The sequence below is a fragment of the Anser brachyrhynchus genome (assembly GCF_964034855.1).
Source record: "Anser brachyrhynchus genome assembly, chromosome: 4".
Taxonomy (NCBI): Eukaryota; Metazoa; Chordata; class Aves; order Anseriformes; family Anatidae; genus Anser; species Anser brachyrhynchus.
Window position 1 is genome coordinate 18,490,990 of NC_137698.1, and position 14,287 is coordinate 18,505,276.

General features: G+C 36.7%; 1 long non-coding RNA gene across 1 annotated transcript in view; it reads left to right on the forward strand.

Moving 5' to 3' along the window:
* LOC308194133 overlaps nt 1–13,713 on the forward strand; it is a 43,512-nt gene extending 29,799 nt beyond the window's left edge. Inside the window, exon 4 of the long non-coding RNA XR_013950317.1 lies at nt 7,031–13,713. This is a non-coding gene — a long non-coding RNA (uncharacterized lncRNA). The remainder of the gene's footprint in view (nt 1–7,030) is intronic.
* Nucleotides 13,714–14,287: the final 574 nt, after the last annotated feature.

Below are 14,287 nucleotides of genomic sequence, written 5' to 3' on the forward strand. Positions count from 1 at the left end.
CAAATGCTAACTGAGTGATTCCCTGGAAAAGCAGCCCCTGCTGCACACATCACTCAACTATTTATCTTGATGAGAAGGGGAATTTAGATTGTTTCTTAAATAAGACGTCACTGCAGCAAAGTTAGCAAGAACTGTTGAATCCTAATAGGGAAAAATCTGCATTTATATGCACATGTATACTCTCATATTAAGGAGAGACTAGATATTTGCATAAATTATGTCTCTGTAAATGATTTTTCACTGTGAAGTGTAAAATGCACTGGCAATTCCTGTTTTCCTAAGAGAGTTAACCTGTGTATATGAGGGTTCTAATGCTGTTTCCACTGAATCCCATAAGAGATCTCCAATTGATCAAAATTGGACTTACACAAACATTTCAGGGGGAGGGAAGGCAGTTCAGCACCTCTCTCTAATGACAGAAAATGATGAGTCACTGACTCTAGAGGTGTGTGTCTAGAATGGGAAACTTTGGAGCAAACAATATCACCATCATAATGACTTTCCCCACAAGCAGCAGACATTCTGTCCCAGACCTTAGTTTGGTTCAATAAAAGTGTGATGTCACATGTCGTACAACCTTGTTTCTGAAGACTGTGCCCAAAAATGGGAACACAGCTTTTGCTATTGTCACATTATTTTGTCAAGCAACTAAATGCTGGAATTCAGAGATGCCATGGAGTAATTGACCTCTGTGCTGTAATGAAGCACAGAAATTACATTACTCACAAAGCATGTACACCATCTACCACCTGATGCAAGCATACAGCAAAAAATATAAACTTTTCCAAAAAAAAAACATTTTTTTGGTTTAACATTACAAGAAGAGTCAAGAAGAGATATGGTTTTGGATACAGTTCACAGGATGTGGGACAGTTCATCCCTGAAATTGGTATTGCCAGGAATGGAAGGGAAATGTGAAAGTCCCTTCAAAAATCTATGTCAGATAACAGGGAAAAGGCAAGGCAAGGCAAGGCGGGAGGGAGGGAAGGAGGGAGGGGGGAGGGAAGGAAGGAAGGAAGGAAGGAAGGAAGGAAGGAAGGAAGGAAGGAAGGAAGGAAGGAAGGAAGGAAGGAAGGAAGGAAGGAAGGAAGGAAGGAAGGAAGGAAGGAAGGAAGGAAGGAAGGAAGGAAGGAAGGAAGGAAGGAAGGAAGGAAGGAAAGAAGGGAAAGAAAGAAAGAAAGAAAGGAAAGAAAGAAAGAAAGAAAGAAAGAAAGAAAGAAAGAAAGAAAGAAAGAAAGAAAGAAAGAAAGAAAGAAAGAAAGAAAGAAAGAGAAAGAAAGAAAGAAAGAAACTTCCACCTCCATCCCTACCTATCCTAGTAAAAGCCATGAGCACCATTATTAATTGGAGAGTTGTGTAACCTTTTGACTGCAAACTAGCAATCCAAGCAAATTGCAAAAGAGTCAGAGACCTGAAACATAAGCAAATATGGAGCAAGTATATTTTGGAACTTTGTCTCACAGTCAACATCATGATTATGCACTCCTTGAGCAAGTGTTTTCTAGCCATTCTGTACTTCTGACTGTGAGCAGTATTGATCACACAAGGAACAAGCTCAATATTTTATAGTAATGGTAAATATCAAAATTCACAGAGGCCAAGCCACCACCAAACACCACTGATACAAAGTACTATGCAAACTGGATTCTAGAGACAGTCCTTGTGCCTCACCTTACACTTTTAAGGTACCAATTAAGGTAAGGTTGCTAACTATTTATTGATTTGATAAGTCAAGTGAAGTACTGCTGATGTCTTATACAATGGTTCAACTTTTCCTTTTGCCCTTTAAAACCAACCTATAAGGTGTGGGCAGCCATTCTTGAGTATGAATTGAGCTTTTAAGCTAAACTGGGATTTTAAAAAGTGTCTTTGCCTTTTACACTCAATACTTAGCCACAATTTGGTGCTTTGGATATTCTCAAAAGTATATATATATATTTATAACAGTGACATATAGTAAAGATCGAATGAAATTTGCCCTTTAAGTCCAATTTTGCTAAACTTAGAACATTTGAGGAAATGCCTCATGGCATTCCACCTATATGCCTCAGGATGGGTATTTTCATAATACTTAAGCTACATCAGTTAAAACCATCCAACAATGTTAATATGACAATGTTTTCTTTCTCTATCACTCTCTCTCTCTCTCTACATATATGCACATATATATACATTTAAATGTATGTCTCCAAGATTAAATATATATGACATTTGTTCAGATATTCCGCCATTCTTCTACTTTGAAACAAACACTACAAACTTGTATGGAAGACCCCTTATGTCATGCAGATATCTCTGGTCATTTCATTGAAAATTTACCCATACTCTGCAAGACAAGGGAAATCATTTTAGTTGTCCACAGCACAAGCTTGTTAGCAATAAACCACTTCAGGCAGTACCAGAAAGTTATGCAAAAGAGCTAAATCAGTCAGCTTACATACACCAAAGTAGCACTAAATCAGCTAACTATCCTATTCTTGCTGTCTATGAAATGAAGAGAAATGAAAAATGAGACTGAGGAGGTGAAACAGAGGTGTCCACTGTACAAAGTAGAGATGCAGATTTTGTTGTCTTTTTTGTTGTTGTCGTGGTTGTCTTTTTCTTTGTTTTACATTTGTGATCTAATGTCATAATATTGCAATTCAATTACTCTTTTTAAAATTAACTACAGGGCTACAGTAAGTTAGATAAAGATTGCCTATGCATTACTGATACAGATAGCAAACATGAAACATTATTTTATGCATCCTGTGAATTATATCCATCTTTTGTTGATTCTAAGTTCATGCACGAACTTTTCATTCAATCAAATAAATTATTTTCTAATAAGAGCTATATGCTACCTTTAGGTAAATCGATTTAATTTATTGATTTATATTAATTTGTAGTGTACTATATGATAGGAAAACAGACATCAATCCCTTGATTTATTAGGTGTGTCGTATCCTTGACTAGCCCTGATGTAAGATATTTCCTCAAGATGTGTAGACAGCTCCCGACTTTTAAGGGGAAGACACCATTCAACAAGGCAAGATCGAGTCACAAGAATGTGACTACAGCTATCTGCAAACCTAAATACCATTTTCTTTCCTTTCATTTTCACTGAAGCTTTGAAGTAAATACGAAAGGAGCCAGAACTGAGAAAATTACCTGAGGACTGAAACATTTTTGACATAAGTCGCAAATGCAGTTCAAGTCTTTTATATTTTTTCTTCGTTGTTCTAGTTTTGTTTCATCTCAGAATGTGAATGACAGTAGTGATGATGGAAAGATTGGACAGCTGGCCTCAGTTCCCCGTGTGGGATACACATAGAAACACTGCGAGATGCCCTCTTTCAGGAGCCTCAGAGGCTGTGGGCAGAAACATTTAACTATTTCTTGCTGAAGGAATTGTGCAACAGGAAAGATTCCATTTCATCTCCACTTCTTCAGCAGGTCCTGTACACTAAAAGATTTCCTCTCTAAGTGGAAAGGCTGTAATTTCAAACCCATATGCAACTAACATGCTGAATTTGCTGTGCTAGCATTAAAAATTCTCAAATCTCCTTACTGCCGTAAGGCCCAGCAAGAAGTTGCTGAGCAATCCCTACTTTGATCCACCCACCAAACACAGAAGAAAGCACAAGTTCTTAAAATATTTTTAAATATAACCAATGTCCTATCTAGGACAATGTAGCATGAAATCTGACTTAGAAGTCAAAGTAGTTACCTATTCCAAGTATCGTCCTCTGGAAGACAGTTTAACTACTTCTGCCCTTCTCTATCCAACTGATGGCTGCCCCTATTAAACTACATTACTAGCCTGTGCTTTGCATTTTCAAGTTTCAATTATAATACATCCTGTGTCACAAGGGGTAGGGATAAGGGATGGTACCAAGCCTGTACCCTTATATTCTCTGCCTTGGTTCCTTATACGTTGTAGACTGAGGTCTACAAAGCACAAGAAGCCAATTTATATTTCCCACTACTGAAAGATCAAATCTCAGGCAGGTAACTGTAGGTACATTTTGACTTCCTCTGTGTCACTTGAAGAATAAGAACTTTCAAAAAAAAATACATCAACCATGATTTGTTACGATTCAGATACAAATGTTAGTAAATCGTTGTGACGTTGCTTTCATCTGCCTCCCTTTTTTAATGTTGCTTCTGAAGCTGAAAGGACAGGTGCATTGTACTCAGCATCACGGTGTGATAGCAAACAAGATCCAGAGCATGTGAACAGATACTGTAAGCCACCAATGACAGACAGAAACTTAAAAGGAAATGGGATAAGAAAAATCTTTACTAGCTCACGGAGGCCTCTTACACAGTCGACATCTAAGAGCCAGACTCATACACTTTGATAAAGTGAAGAAAGCAAGAAAGCAACCTGTATTTTTCATTTCTTCATGATGCCAACACCTGACATGGCAAGCATTCTGAGATTGTGATCAGGTCTATTCTCTAGGAGAGTACTAATCATACGTCAAAAGAGGTGTGACTTTTTTTTTTTTTTTTTTGCAAATATGTGCAGGTAATTAAACATATACACGCTTGCCACTGATACTTCATCAATATGGTGTATGTGCAATGTGTTCTTATTTATTTCTAATTACCATTACACCTGTGATCTCCTAGAAACCTTTACCCAGCAACAATACAAATGCAGAAGTCTCTACAGAAGAGTAGGGACAATGACTGACAGCAGATCGGTAAAATTCCAGACTAGAGGACTTCATTGTCCCAGGAAGGAAGAGATCTTTATCACTTGAAGAATCAGATTAGGGTAAATAGCAAGAAGAAAAGCACATGAACACCATAAGTCAGGCCCAAAGGCTGAAAGAGAATACAGGCAAAATCTGCATGCTCTGGCATCTTAAGGCATACACCTAAGACTTTCATAAGAAGTCTAAAATTGAAGCTAAACATTGTCTTAGGAGTTGTTTACCATCTGGTCTAAAAAATAAAGCTGTTTACCTATGCTATGAATTTTAGAGGTTTTTTGATTTATTAAATTGACAACACAATAGGTTCACTGGTGCCTGTCAAGCCATATATCATTAAATTTACTTAGAAAGCAAGATACAGAAAAATATAGCCTTATACAGCCATATAGCAACTTCTACTATAACAGAGCAGAGCCAATTCCAAAGCGTTCCTCTACAGTAAGCGGTCTTAATTTTTTATGTATTAAAATAGTAAGTTTTAAGTTCAAATGTGTCTCTAGAGAGATCAGATACGGAATAAAAAACAATTAATGAAGGACCTTCCCTGTCATTTCTGTCTTAACCTAACACCATTACAATAGATCTTATTCAATGTGGATCTATTCCAGACAGCTGTAACTGCTCTAAATCCATAAATATTTTGTGCAGAATAAAATACTTAAATTAGAGGTTATCTATCCTTGAAGATTTCTATAAATAAATGGCAATCTACTATGAAACCCTGATAATTTTCTCAAATATAAATATTCAGTCCAGCTTTTAATGCCGCATACACATTAAAAATACTTATATTAACAGTCACCTTGAGCAGATTTACATTTCTCCAATTTTTGCATTCAGTTTTTGCAGTTAACATTTTAGTGGAGATTAAGTCACTAAGAAACCTGTTCTTTCACTTCTGTCTTTCAATTCAGTTCAAACTTATCTGGCAATAAATTCAACTTATTTTTGTTTACTTCATTACTGTGTACAGGTCTACTCCCCATTCCTCATGCCGCCAGATACTAAGTCATCTTAGCTGCCTGCTTTAGTGGACTTGATTTCACTTCATAGTTTTATTTTCTGCCTTATCATATTATTCCTATAATTCAGTGATGATTATTATGATACAAAGTTTAGAAACAAAATATTTCACTAAAGCAGACTGAGAAATAGATAATGTTATATTCCCGATCTAATGCAATTTTTAAATTATGTGTATTATCCATTTATTGATGGTTCACAATAGAGGACCGCAGCAAATATAGGTAAGTCATTATTCACTCATAAACAGCTCAACACTTCTTACGGAAGTTGTGCTATATGAGTGACAGATATGCATTTCATCAGCTAAGGCTCATCTGCCCAATACCTTCTATACCACATATGGTCAATTTTACAAAGTTTGTGTCTGTTTGCTTTCCTTGTCTGGGTTGAACCTCACTGCTTGTTATTAACAGCATCAACATGACAAAATAAGTGAGCCATTGCCTTCCTTTAGGTGTTAACAATTCATTTGATAAGGAAGAACATGCTGAATCCCTATGTTAACATGAGCAGGTGCTGAAGAAGGCTGAAATGCCTAATCATAACTGCCAGTACAGACAAAAAGAAATTAAGCAGACTATTTGCTGTGGCCAGAGGGAATAATTTTTTCAATTCTCAGTGTATTTGCTTTTTTCCTAGTCATGCCAAAACACTGTTTGTGTAGTCAGGCAGGCCATTAAAGCTAAAATACTGAAGTTGGTAACACAATAAAGTTAAATAGTTGCAGCCTGTAGTCTTTTTCTGAGTTATTTGAAAGATGACTATTGTAAGATAGATTTGCTTCTGGTAAGTGATATATTTTAATGGGTTTGCCATAGAACAGATGGGCCTGGCTGGCACAAAGTTACAATAAGTGGCAGTGGAGTGTATGGTAAATAACTTCAACAGGGGCAACTCAGGGCAGTCAGATCAATTAAACAAGGCCCTGTTAAACCTTTTCAGACTCAAATTAGCATTGCTGGCACTGCCATTAGAATTTGCAGTTAAATGTCAGATCTGCTACTACTTTCATGCCCAAAGCACTGAATGTGAATTTAAACATTCATGGACTTGCTCAATTAGTAGCTCTAATTTAAAAATAAACACCTGGCCTCCAACCTCTTGCTTCAACTGGTGTGCTCCAGCTCAAGAGTTGCTGTTAAGCTGACTCTACATTTCCGAGAATTAAAGCACCTTTATTATAATGGATATCCCTTATTTGAAACCTGAAGTTTACTGAATAAGAATTTACTTAAAACAGATTAGTGTATTTATCAAGCAAAGTCATTTTAAAACTTTTGCTGTTACTTCCTTTTCAGCTTTTGCCAGTCTCCTTTCAGTCCTTCACCAGAAGTTGGAAGCTGCTTTCTGCAGTGCCCATGGATGTGTATTCCTGCTGCTGTCCTCGTGACTGTACATACCAATCAGGCAATACCTTACATCGTCTCACTGATTTATCTGAAAAAAAGGTTTCAAACACCCTTTAACTGCAAGAGGGAGGTGACAGGCATGAACAGCTTAAAGCAGGGAGAAGAGCAGGACTATTCATTTCAACGGCAGCCTGAAATTTTCCAGCTGAAGATGTATCTCAAGGTGCAGATATAAATTTACAGTTTTACACCAAGTCAAACATAAGTGCTGACCTCTAAAATTATGTCTCATGTTTTTACACTCCTGAACTATTGCTTCTTGAAACACATTTAATAAACACAATGAAAATCTTATTTAGATCATAACTATCAAAAGTTAAAAAATGATTTCTCTTAAAGGTGAAATTTGAATTTTATGTTTAAAAAGAGGTTTCAAAAATGTTGTGTTTACATTTGAACTACAAACAAATCGAGAAGACAATTGGGCATGCAGAGATTCCTAAAGAAAAAATATCCAGTTGAGTTCATTAGTATACATCATCCCAGTTTTGTCTGGATGTCAGCTGTATGGCCATATAAATCAATTTTTTTATTCTAAGTGTCTTATTTCATGACAGCTGACCGCATTCTCCTGTCTTCAATGCACACTGTAAGTGCTGTTGACTTACATCTATGTGGAATGGGTAGATGACCTACTAACCTCTTCCCTTGGCTTGCATGCTTAATAGGAAGTTGAGCTACAATTGAGGAACAATATAAATTTACTCATTGATTGAATAAATATTGTCATCTCAGAAGAATTCCAAATATAACTGTTGTGGTTTAACCCGGCTGGCAGCTAAACACCACACAGCCGTTCGCTCACCCTCCCCCCTCCCTCTCTGGGATGGGGGAGAGAAACAGGAAAGTGAAGCCTGTGAGTTGAGATAAAGACAGTTTATTAAGACAGGAAAATAATAATAATAATAATAATAGTACTACTAATAATAATGTGTACGAAACAAGTGATGCACAATGCAATTGCTCACCACCCGCTGACCGATGCCCAGCCTATCCCCGAGCAGCCGGCCCCCCACCCTGGCCAGCCACCCCTATATATTGTTTAGCATGACGTCAGATGGTATGGAATACCCCTTTGGCCAGTTTGGGTCAGCTGTCCTGGGTCTGTCCCCTCCCAGCTCTTGCTGCACCCCCAGCCTGCCTGCTGGCAGGACAGAGCGAGAAGCTGAAAAGTCCTTGGCCTGGTGTAAGCACTGCTCTGCAACAATTAAAACATCAGCATGTTATCAGCGCTCTTCTCATCCTAATCCAAAACATAGCACCCTACCAGCTACTAGGAGGAAAATTAACTCTGTCCTAACTGAAACTAGGACAATAACCTGGAAGGTTGGTCTGTTTTAAAAATTCAAGCTGTGTTTCTGAAGAAAAATAAGAAGCAGATCTGGCTTTGGAAATGTGCTAAAAGGCAGTCATGCTATTAGGAGTACTGCACTATATGACAGGGTATGTTATATTGACTACTGATTTCCCTCTTTCTGAAGTGAAATTAATTTAACTCTAGCTTCAAATCTGCAAAATGAGCCTCTTACATCTTAGAACCAAAGTACAAGCATTGAAGAACAGAGGTCCTTTCAGTGACTTGTATTGCCATACCTACATTAAATTCTATTTTAAGAGTTGTCAACAGAAAAATATCACCTTTTTCTCACTCTGCTGATTTGTAGTAGTTCAGAAAAAGAGAAACATATCCATCTGTAATTTATTTATTAATTTCACTGTCATGATAGGGAAGCCTGAAAATGGATGAGTACATATTGGATTGAAGGAACAAGTTTTTATTTGGAGCTTCCTAATAATTCCTGTATATAAGTAGTAAAATCTTTTGGCCCTGATTTACTGAATACTACCCCAAGAAATCACTGCAAATAAGATCAAGTCTTTATGAAAGACATTTACTATAAAACCTGCTTATCATTCTTTTCCCCATTTATAATTTTCTTGCGTTCCCATGTTCATATGCATACAAGTATATTTGATAAGGAAAAAAGTATGACTTTTAAATATATTATATTATTGGCTAATTCTTCAGTAAGTTGTACAAGAACAAGAAATGCTATTACAGAAGTAACAGAAATGAAAATTTCATGAACTTTAAATATATGCAGAGAGAGAAATCAAAGCACAGAAAATCCACTGAACAGGGAATGTATTGAGTTTTGATGACTTCCAAAAGGATATGTGATTTTAAAGGTTTAGAAAAATCTGAAAGAAAAAAAAAAAGTGACTGCAATCAGATAAATATCTTTATAATATAGTACAGTATAATGGGTAATTCTGGCACACACACACACCAAAAAAAATTTACTTTAGAAAAGTTGAATCTGGACATAAACTAATAGAAAACATGCCAAGAAATTTGTCTAGCATCAGAAAACTAGTCATATTAGGAGTCCCATAAAGCAAACATTTTGCAATTCTGCACCTACAAAATCTGCCTTGGATAGAAGAAAACAGAATAAACATGAGCATACATGAGCATGGTGAAGACAGCTGCACATTCACTGGGGTGAAAGCAAATAGTATGAAAAAGAAATGGAAAGGTGTGAATTGCCTCATTCATCTAATATGATAACTCAGAAACCTATCAGTAATCATCTAAAGCTATCATCCTGAAACCTTATATAAAGCTCAATACCATTTACAAAACTCTCCTTGCAAAAAAAAAAAAAAGCAGCCTGAATATATATATTAAAAAAAAAAAAAACTATTTTCAGTATTATTTTAACAGAATTCTAGGTTTGATTAACTCATTTTTACATCCTAAATGCTAGATAGAAATCTTCCATGTGTTTTTTTTTTCCAAGCTTTCAAAATCTTATAACTGTTATAACTAAATTCTTGTCAGATAAAACTTGACAACTTAGAATGAGGGCACAAGGTAAAACAAGCAGAAATCAAGCTAAATAGTACAAAGACTACTCTAAAGACGTTGTTTTTCATATTTCATTTTTTAATCTCCATTTTCCCCTATTTTTGTGAAATTGATGTAAAATGCCCAGATTTGTTATAGCACAGTTACATCCGTGGGCTTAAGCATAGAACTAAATCTATGCAGAAAAAATATGTATACTTTTTCTTACCATTCACCAGTGTTAACTCTAGAACGTTAATATCAATACTAATCTGGGTTTTGCCCTTCAAGATATGTCTTAAAATAATGCTGTATAAATAAAAGCAAGATTTATAATGCCATTGAGCATCATAGCCAGTGAATATTGTTGTAAGAAATGCAGGATTTCTATAAAGTTCTGGCTTTAAATCTTGGAGAGAATTATTTTATCTTCAGAAGGTTGCAATAAATTGGCATTTTGTTCATTTTAGCACAGTAAATTTAACATTGCAGGGAATTATAAACAGCTAAAGAGGGACTGAGCATACCTAATAGGTTCATTAAGTCTGAAGTGCTGAAACTTGTTATTTCAAAGAATCAACAAAAGCAAGGTTCTGAGAAGGACACTTTGCCAGTAATTGGCCAAACAAAATTATCTGGCATGACAGGAAATCAGCATCTGGCAAAAAGCCAATTTCTAAAGCTTTCATCAGCTGTTTTAATCAGCAAAGATTATTATTCTAACTTTAAGAAGCTTATGTGATTTATCTTCATAGGTTTGACAAAAGAAAGTCAGCAGTCATTTTGGAGAGAGGCACTGCTATTGTCTTCTGGGATCTTTTAGACCGTCGGGAAGTAGTACAATATACATGATATACTCTGTGTAATCCTTATGTTCCTGATTGTATGAGCTTCAACAGAAAAGCTCTATGTGATGATGCCCACATACCTAAGTGTGAAATCAGACATAATGCAGTACCAGTGCTCCTCATTCTTTTCACCATAACATAATTACATGTTACGGAAATGTATAAGAATCTAAGACTAAAAAAGATAGTCTTAGAGAGGTAACCACCTGAGAGAGGTAACAATAAAGTCATTCATGATGGTGATAACGGACTGGTTACTACTGACTCACAGGAAGCCTTCCCTTGTATTCTCAAGGCAAACAGCAGTCTCCAGAGTAAATAATAATTTCCCAGGAATACTAGATTTTCTATAATACGCATAGTACATTTTACAAAGAAAAAAGCAAGCGAAAATGAGTGAAAAGAAAGTACCCCACTTAAAGCCTGCCTCATTATCAGATTTAGAGTCCTACAATATTACATTTTGATAGCAGTGAGCTGCATGGAAAGAGCCTATATTGACTTAACAGGAGTCATGACTTCTCCCTGGGCAATCTCTTTCTGAGCCATTAAACCCAGTCCAGAAATTTCCAGCAATTTAGAGGATGAATGTGTCCAAATTCATATGCAAACAACCCTAATGATTTAGGAGTGTAGTCTGAAGGACAGATGTTTCAGAGAAATGCTGATATTGAACAGGACCATTTCAAGGCCTCTGTTTTGGTAAGACTTTGGGGATCCTTGGTAAAACAGGCTATATCGATACAAAATATTGGAAGCAGACTAATTCTGAGGTGGTTTTCATTTTGCTTGTTTGTTGGTTTTTGTTTGTTTGTTTGTTTGTTTGTTTGTTTTTTTGGTTGGTTGGTTGGTTGGTTGGTTTGGTTTGTTTTTAATGATAGAGATTTAACACCATCTGATAACCATTTTGACTTAAAATTTGTAATAATTGATTCACATAAAATATTGACCCAATATCTTAGAGCACACAGAGCATGGATAAATAAACACTTTTTATCTAGAAGATGGATGCTTTGGCCTTCCATATTAACCATCCTTCTGCCAAAAGCTTATTACCACATTAAATGCAGACAGAGACCACAAATGGTCTTTGATTTTTGTCATGAAAAGTCCACCACCTACACCATTTACCAAGTAGGCAACTAAGAAGATGTCTTTTCATGCTATTCACTTACTATTAAAAGGAGTTGTAGGTGCAGAAATTTTCTAAGCCTTTTAACACCTTGCCAAGAGATATATTTATGTTGCTAAGTACTGACAAGTTTCTTGTCCTTTTTGTCCCTGCACATGAAAGGGGCATGGTAAGCAGTGGTATAAGAGTTAAAGCTGTATTAATAAATAGCAGAATTAGGAAATTGCTGAAACTAGCTAAAATGGACTTATTTTTTTCACTCCTTCTTCCATCAAATATTACACTTTCTTCATAGATATTTCTTAAGTAATTATTCTTCCTAAAGAGGGTACTGGTTTCACACATCAAAAAAAAAAAAAAAAGTTACCATTACCAGTTACTGTTTTATAAAACATGAACTTTCATGGAACTACATTTTTCTTTCTCTCACTAGACCACAACTGTTTTTCTTGCATGGGTCTACAGGCAGAAGACTGATAATTTTATTCTCAGGACAAGATTTACAACTTCTAATGAGACAACTTGTGAATTAACAAAGAAATGCTAAACTCTGAAGAACCACTGTACTGCAGAGGAAAGTTCCTGTGGGAACACATTTATAAGAAAAAAAAAAGGCTTATGGTATTTCTGTTAGCTTTAACTCCTTCCCCCATTGTTATATAATATGTTTTGATAAATGTATGGAACAAAAACCATAGACACAACTTTCAAGAACTTTTTAAAGGTATTAAACAAATGACCATGGCAAGCCATCTGGCCATTCCCCCATCCTTCCTACAGGCCTACCAATAAAAGGCAGACTTTAGTAGTAACCTCCCTTAAGGTCCAGATCTACCAGTACTGGGAACACCCCACCCTCCCTGAAAGCCTAGAAAGCAGACATCGTGCCCTGCCAGATCAAATAGCCAACTGAATGCCAGAGCAGAGGACCGCACAAAGAGCAGCCTGTCAACACCCCATCCCTTTTAAGCAGAAGTGTCTGCAGATAAAACCCCTCTGTCACTCATAACTGAGGAAACAGCACAGTAAAAATAAGAAATCACATCAGCCCATTGAGACTCAGGTTGTTTAAAAGAGTAACAGCAGGAACAGAAACAGCATAACTGGGGCTGCATGATACTCAGAGGATGCTCTGAAGTTTGGAGTGAACTTTTACTCCCTGCATTGACTGACTATTTGGCATCTCCAAGTCTTCTTTTCAGCTTCACTCCACACCTTTTCATCTTCTCTTATTCTACTATGACTATTTCCCTCCACTGCATATTCAATTGTTTCCATTTATTTTACCTCATTACAACTTTATTTACTCCCCACCAAAAACAAATTTACTCCAAGCTGTTTCCTACCATCATACTTTTCCTTCTGTTCATTCATTAGCACTCTTTCTACCTGTCTCAAACTGAGTAAATCTTAATTAAGACTACAAATTCCTTGAAATTGAGATTGCCATTCCTCATTTTACTTTTGGCAGGTGCCTGCCAGAAGAAGTATAAAAATAATGCTGGAAAAGTCATAATAAGAACAAGGCATTATGGGCTTACATTTAATAACAAGCTTTATCTTCAAGTATTACAAAATTACCAGTTTAGCCCATATGTGACAAAACAGTGAGCAAGCAGAAACTCTAAAAAGCAGTCTCAAAAATGAATCATTAAACGGCCTGAAGTATTTTGAGGTGCCTCTTTCACAGCCAATACAAAGATGTGGTAGCATGTAATGTATATCCTCTCTATCTGGCAGGGCCCTGAGTGCTCATCCTCTCCAGAGAGGTTTGGCTGCTGCAGCCCAGGGGCTGCCCAGTCCCGCTGGTGGCCATGGGCAGAGGTATGGGCACTGGGCCGTGGGCATTGCAGTGAGACTGCAGCCAGGCCATTTCTGTGCCTTAGTAACAGCAGTCTTGGAGCTGACAGTAAGCTTTAGTTGCAAGCTCAAAGCACAAACAAAAATGTACTCAAAGAGGTACAGACTCTCTTCCATGGAAAAGCTGGAAAAAACTGATGGGTATCAAGGGCCATTCTCTCAAAAGTAGGTTCAAAAATGTCAGATAGAAAGCTTCAACAAACAGATCTCCAACCTACAAATGTGAAGGCCATCGTTATTCCATGGTCTTGCATTAAGGGAAAATTGAGGTAGGCTAAGGAGGGATTGTCCTTTCGCTGTATTGCTCTAAACGTATTTGCTCTTCAATCTCACTTTCCACGTCTCTGTTTTTCCACCTCTTTCAGAAAAGCTGAAAAATAATGACTATGACTAGATGTTCCCTGGATCTGAATCTATATGTATACCAATCTCAATGTCTGAAATACTAGGTATGA